The sequence below is a fragment of the Asparagus officinalis genome, chromosome 7 (genome assembly GCF_001876935.1).
Source record: "Asparagus officinalis chromosome 7, Aspof.V1, whole genome shotgun sequence".
In the NCBI taxonomy this organism is placed as follows: domain Eukaryota; kingdom Viridiplantae; phylum Streptophyta; class Magnoliopsida; order Asparagales; family Asparagaceae; genus Asparagus; species Asparagus officinalis.
The window spans coordinates 41,014,976-41,022,896 of record NC_033800.1 but is presented as its reverse complement, the minus strand read 5'-3'; positions in this window follow the sequence as shown (position 1 = coordinate 41,022,896).

Sequence of the window (7,921 nt, the reverse complement as noted above, 5' to 3'; positions counted from 1 at the left end):
GGCGATCGACCGCGAACGTGCACGAAGGATAGTGGGATTCGGAGCTGAAGGCGGTCGACCGTGACGATCGACCGCGAGGACCCTGTAGGTGATTTTTGGTCTCGGTATGAGATTCCGTCGACCGCTACGGTTGACCATGCTACTCTCGGGTTTTTGGTTCGGTCGACCGTCGCGATCAACCGCGATACCTACGCAGTCGACTGCCACGGTCGATCGCAGACTGATTTTGGGCTGGGCCTTGGTTTTTGACCCGGTTCGCTTCTGAGTTGATATATAACCATAAACCTGATTAATTAGGGTTAAGCAATAACGATTTTGAGTAGTCTTTTGGAGAGGATTGCTGCATCCAATTGTGGGAGATTTGTAAGAGATTTAGAGTTTTGTTTTAGGGTTTGATCGGTGAGATTTGTAACTCTATTTGTATTCTCTTGATTTCTAATAGTAAGAACTCCCCCCTCCTTGCCCCGTGGACGTAGGCAACTTGCCGAACCACGTTAAACTCGTTATCTTGTTGTGGTATTGTGTTTGACTTATTAATTGTGATTTATCTCTTGGATTGTTCGTGTCGTTCCGAGAAGCTTCCGCCGCGCACAACACTGAGCATGTCCGTCGTTCTTCTCCCCCACTACTCTTTTCTCGCCCAACTAAATATACCTAGATAAGGTAATTAATCCTATCTCAACGAACCTACAAGGGCAAGAGAACTTGACGATATGTAGGTGCCGACATCTATGAAAAAGGCAAAGGTTTAGATGGGATATTCCAACCAGTTCCCAAAATATTCTTCAGGCTATTTAAGTGATCCTAATGTTTAGATGAAATTTCTAATTTTTTTAAATTCACTATGGAAAATTCTTGCTTCTTTGGTTCACTCATTTGACTCGTCTAATTTTTAAAATTTCAAAGTTTCAAGTGAAAGACGAAGATCCCGTAATTTTCCACGTTACTCGAATTAGTTCATTCACATGCCACCTTTTGTTTTGAGTTTTCAAGCAATTTTCTTGTAAGATTAAGTAGGCTTGGATTAGCAGACCTTGTAGGGTTCTTAAAAGGAGTTAAAAAAAAAAGGAAAAAAAATCTTTTCTTAGATCCTTCAGGCAGTTCTCTCATATTTCCCTTTTATACGCAGTTCTAAAATTCAAAGTTAATTCAAAGGTTTACTTCAGAGTAAAACCGTAGTCTCTGCTTGTACCGGGGAGGAGTCTCTCTCCTGTCACAAACTCAGAGTATTGATCCTCTTTTTCCTTTACACATTATTTATTGGCACAAACAACCTTCCAGATTCTTAGCTACATTCTCCAAGTTCATAATCAGGTTTTTAACAACTTTCTTTAAAATTGTAAGCTTGATAGTTTCTACTTTCTAGAAAGAACAGGATGCTTTATACGACGGATCGAGTCACATGCATGCTCATCAATTAGAACTGCTAACTAAGTGCGCTTTCATTTATTAACCTGAAGTCATGCTTAGCATATAAACTCCAAATGTTACGATCATTGTGTTGCGCGCAGCGGAAATTTCGACAGCACTTCGGCAGCACAACAAGAAAGTTATGTCGCAATAGGAATTCCTGCTTCACAAACGAAACAAGAACGTTAAGCAAAATATCTCAACCAAGTGAGATATCAGCTCTTCCTCTCATCAGTTCTAGGACTGACCTATCGAGAGAACCTAAAAGCTATTATAAATCACACAAATAGCAAGACAACCAATTTTACGTGGTTTAATAAATTACCTACGTCCACGGGGCAAGGAGGGGGAGATCTACTACAAGGTGAACACATACCCCGTCGTATACTCTGCCTCCGTCGTAGACAAAGCCACCGTAGACTGTAAGGTGCATCTCCAACACACCAGCACCTGGGTCAAAGTGAACACATACCCCGTCGTAGACCGGCGCTTATCCAAATCTCCGGCATAATCCGAATCAACATAACCAATGCATAGCTACCCACCTGTAGTGTCCTGCTCATAAACTAAACCAACATTGAGCATACCTTGAATGTACCTCAAAATCTATGTTACAGCGTCCCAATGACCCACTCCTGGATCATGCATGTATCTCGATACCATGTTTACTACCTGTGACAAATCCGGCCTTATACATATCATCGCATACATCAAGCTCCCAACCACGCTCGCATATGGAGTCTTCGACATTAACTCTCGATCTTCAACTGTCTTCGGTAAAAGATCAGCTGAAAGTTTTAAATGGGCTCCCAAATGTACACTAACTGGTTTCGTATCCATGCTAAAATAAAATCATTGTAGAATCTTCTTCAAATAAGTTACCTGTGTCAAATAAATTCTGCCCTTCTTCTTGTCTTTGCTGATCTCTATCCCTAAAATACGCTTCGGCTCACCTAAATCATTCATTTCAAACTCCTTTGAAAGCTGTATCTTCAACTCATCTATAGCAGATCTGGAAATAGAGGCAACCAACATGTCATCGACATAGAGCAATAAATAAATGTACGCTCCTCCTTTCAACTTGTGAAAATATACGTAAGGATCAAACTGGCTCCGAGTGTACGAATGACCAATCATAAAACCATCGAATCGCCTATATTACTGTCGAGGAGACTGCTTCAAACCGTATAGCGATTTCTTCAACCTGCAAACTAATTTTTCCTTCCCTGCAGCTCGGAATCCTAATGGCTGAGTCATATATATTTCTTCGTCAAGATCACCATGAAAAAATATCGTCTTCACATCTAATTGATCTAACTCCAAACCATATTGTGCCACTAAAGCTAGCAAAATCCGAATCGAAGAATGCTTTACCACCGGAGAGAAAACCTCATTATAGTCAATACATTCCTCCTGTGTATAGCCCTTCGCAACCAACCTAGCTTTGAACCTCAATGGAGTGCCCTCAATACCCTCCTTTTTCGTGTATACCCACTTGCAACCAATTGCCTTCCGCCCATTTGGAAGCTCAACAATCTCCCACGTATCATTCTTATGAAGAGATTCCATCTTCTCCTACATAGCTACCTGTCACGAATCAGCTTCCGAACTCTGCTCGGCATCTCTGAATGTAATAGGCACCATCTCATCGATACTCTCCACCGGAAGTACATACACAACTGTGTCGGCATACTGTGTTGACATTCGTATGTTTCTCCTCTGTCTTCGAATCGCAATAGAATCTTGAACCTGAGCCGTCAGTTCCTGATCCTGCACATCAGTACCCGTATCCTCCGTATCACCGTGGTGCTCATCTGGCATTACTTCAGTCGGCACTCTAATGGATACTGTACTATCTGGACAATGTGGAGCTGCATCGATCTCCACCACCTGCAATATCTCTTCCGTCGGGTCGCTCTCCACCTGATGAGAGCTGGGAATCTTCAAGATAGAAGCCTCATTGAATGTAACGTCCCTACTCAGCATAATCTTCTTATAAACTGGATCCTAAAGCTTGTATCCCTTGACACCACGCTTGAATCCTACAAATATGGCCTTCCTAGCTCAAGGTTCCAACTTATCAGTTCTCACATGATAAAATACAGGGCACCCGAATACCTTGAGCTAGTCATAATATCGTGTTGGCTCTCCCGACCACATCTCCATAGGGGTTTTCTCCTCAATCGCAGATGAAGGCAGCCTATTAATGAGGTGGCTCGCATATGTAAGTGCCTCAGCCCAAAAAATCTTTTCTAAACTACTCTGCGACAATAAGCATCGGATCTTCTCCAGTAAAGACCGATTCAACCTCTCTGCCACCCCCATTTTGTTGTGGTGTATGACTAACCGTGAAGTGCCTCTCTATGCCCTCGTCTCGGTGCTCGCCTGGCGTCACCTCAGTCGGCACCTGCATGGATACTGTACCATCTGGACAATGTGGAGCTGCATCGATCTCCACCACCTGCGATATCTCCTCCGTCGGGTCGCTCTCCACCTGATGAGAGCTGGGAATCTTCAAGATAGAAGCCTCATTGAATGTAACGTCCCTACTCAGCATAATCTTCTTATAAACTGGATCCTAAAGCTTGTATCCCTTGACACCACGCTTGAATCCTACAAATATGGCCTTCCTAGCTCAAGGTTCCAACTTATCAGTTCTCACATGATAAAATACAGGGCACCCGAATACCTTGAGCTAGTCATAATATCGTGTTGGCTCTCCCGACCACATCTCCATAGGGGTTTTCTCCTCAATCGCAGATGAAGGCAGCCTATTAATGAGGTGTCTCACATATGTAAGTGCCTCAGCCCAAAAAATCTTCTCCAAACCACTCTGCGATAATAAGCATCAGATCTTCTCCAGTAAAGACCGATTCAACCTCTCTGCCACCCCCATTTTGTTGTGGTGTATGACTAACCGTGAAGTGCCTCTCTATGCCCTCGTCTCGACATAGCTGCAGAAAGGGATCTGAAGTATATTCACCACCGTTGTCGGATCATAACGTTTTGATCTTTCTCCCTGTCTGCAGTTCCAATCTCTTCTTCCACTCCACGAATATATCTAGGACTTCACTCTTCTTTGTCATGGTGTACACCTAACATCGCCTAGAATAGTCATCAACGAATGTGACGAACCAATGTCGACTACCAAGTGATGCAGTCTTGGTGGGACCCCAAACGTCTGTGTGTACGTAATCCAGGATGCCCCTCGTACTATGAATGGCAGTCCCAAACTTCACCTTCGTCTTATTGCAAAGAACACAGTGCTCACAAAATTCCACTTTACCACTCTTGGCTCCCTTTAATAGTCCCTGCTTGCATAGCGCCTGCAGTGACTTCTCTCCTGTGTGCCCTAACCTATAATGCCAAACCTTGCTCATGTCCGCCTCTGAAATCGCCGAAGCAACCTGGCCAATCTTAGTGTCCCCCTTCAGATAGTGTAAGTTCCGACTGCGGACTCCCTTCATTACCACCAAAGATGCTTAGTAACATTTGCTACAGTGTCCTCAAAAGTCACCTTGAATCCCTTCGCCTCCAAAGCTCCGACTGAGATAAGATTCTTCTTCAGCTGAGGAATGAATCTCACCTCATTTAATTCACGAACTACTCCATCATGCATCCAGATCCGCACAGTACCTATCCCACAAATGCCACATGATTGATCATTTCCTATGACTATAAATCCTCCATCGATCTTCTCAAAAGATGCAAACCAATCTCGCCTAGGGGTCACATGATAGGTAGCGTCAGAATCAAGCATTCAATTTGATGCATCCAAGTGGTTCACCTCCGGAGTAATCAGTAGAGAAAAGTTCGAATCATCGGAATCATCGCCTTTCGTAATATTCACCTCATTGGCCTTCGGACCATTTTTCTTGCCATTCTCCTTCTCCTTGAGCTTTGGGCAGTCTCTCTTCCAATGGCCCTGCTCCTTGCAGAATGCACATTGATTCTTTGCTAATTGGTGGCGGCCTCTAGACTTTGACCTTCCTCTATTACCACATTTAGGATATGAGTTTCTACTTCTCGTCGACAAGGCCTCTCCTAAAGTAATAACGCGGGAAGTCTCATTGTCCTTCCTCCTCAAGTCATAGTTCGTCAAAACATTAGTTACTTCACTATAGCTAATAGAAGATCTCTCATTCAACAAAGTGAGCACAAATGTGTCATACTCCCCATCAGGTAAGGAGCCCAATAAGATAATAGCCTTGTACTCATCCGAAATCTTCTCATCAATTTTTGTCAAGTCCGACAACAACTTAGTATAATTGTTCATATGTGCCACTAGTGAGGTGCCTCTAGACATCTAAAATCTGAAGAGTCTTCGCAGCAAGTGTAATCTGTTCTCAACACTCTTCGTGAGATACTTGTTGTTGAGAATTTCTCACATCTTTATTGCAGACGTCACTCTAATCACATCATATTTCAGTTCCTGTTCCAAACAGGATCTGATCACCCCACACGCATTTCTATTCATCTTCTCCCATATCGCATCATCATATTTAGGTGGCCTCTCGTGGACCATGATGGTCTTTTCCAGATTCTGAGCATTGAGCGCATTCTATACTGTTAGACCCTAGAGGGGGGGGGGTGAGTAGAGTCTTATGCTAATCTAATCCGATTAAATGCCAATTAAAACTAATTAACAAATATATTCTTACAAGATAGATATACAAAGAGTTATGTGCAAGAATATGCAATATACAAAAGGTGATATATCCTATATGATAGAAATATATGCAAGGATATATAAACAATAAGATATATCCTAACAAAGAGATATAGACAATGTATGTGCAAGGATATAAAACTAACAAGAGGGGTAAACAAATTAACTACAAATATGATAGGGCAAAATGATCAACAAGTAATACACAATGGCGATGTAAGATATGAATATAAAAACAAGTGCGCCAAAGCAATCACAAACAAAGGATATGTTTACGAGGTTCGGTCCCCACGACCTACGTCCCCGCTCCTCACCTCGAGGAGATCTCCACTATCACAACCGGGTTTTCTACGTTCACCTGAACAACGTTTACACCTCACAATACAATCACTATGCAATCACACCTCACACACTAAGTGTTGGTCCTAGCCCGTGTCCTCCTCCTCAAGTGCTCGGTTACAACCTCTCCCTAGGCACGTCAACCGACGCCACTCCTCTTGGATTCGACCCCGTCTCTCACCACACACTTCTCTCTGTGTACAAGTGTATTACAAGTGAATCCTCACAATTAGGCACAATATAAATCAATTGATTGTTCTCTAAACAAGATGAGAACTCAATTAAGCTCACTCTCAATGTCACAAACCCACAAACCTAAATTATACTATGAATGTAAATACAATAAGCTCAATAGGTTGTGTGTGAACAAAGAGATAAAACAATATAAACTCAATATGAAATCTAGCTTATGAAATTAAGAACAAACTTATAAAATGCTAGAATTGAGTTTAAGGAAACTTCTCTATAGATGACAAGAGAGAGGGAGAAGAATGAATGCTCAAACACCAAGGATGATCTCCACTTGCTCTTGTGAAATTTGCTCCACAAACCAAACTCTTGTAAATGCTTAAAAGGTTTTTAAACAAACACTAAAAGAAAACTTAAACCCTTGATTAAAACTTTCTTAAACTTGTTTTAAAAACTCTCTTAGATAGCTTGAAAGTTGAAGGCAATGGGGTATTTATGCCCTCTCACAACTCAGCCAAAAACGTGAGCAAAAGACAAAAAACAACGGTCAAAAAACTAGCCGTTGGAAGTAGAAAAAGTCCTCGTCGGTCGACCGGAATTTTTATCGGTCGACCGGAAAATTTCATCGGTCGACCGGATCGGTCGACCGACAGTCTCTCTGTCGCCCAGTGAGCATTTGAACTCAGGTTCGGTTTTGTAAAATAAATTTAAAAATAGTAAAACAGCTCCAAAAATTATGAAATTTTGTAGGAAGGTTCTATACATATATAATGACATGTTAGAGAAAGAATTTATGAAAAAGAATTTTCCAATTGAGAGAAATAAATATTTGAACACAGATTTACAGTTTCTGAAAAACTGCTGACATACACGATTTTGTAAAATCAATTGGGCATAGTAAATCAACTCCAAAAATAGTAAAAACTGGAGAAAAGTTTCTAAACATGTAGATAAACATGTAAATCAACTCCAAAAATAGTAAAAACTGGAGAAAAGTTTCTAAACATGTAGATAAACATGTCAGAGAAAGGAGTTTTCAAATATCACTTCCCATTTGTGAAAACTCATCAGTTTTGTAAAACATGTACGAACATGTGCACGAACGAAAACGTGAATTTGTAAATTCCTTTAAACATAACAAATCAATTCAAAACTTGATGAAACTTTGAGAAATGTTTGCAAATGATATTTTGAACATGTTAAAAAAAGAAATTTTCAATTTGCATTTCCCAATTGTGAAATCTAATTATTTTGCAAAAGTGTTCAAAACATGAAAAAAAGTGATATACATGAAGTTTGATGTTTTGACATAAA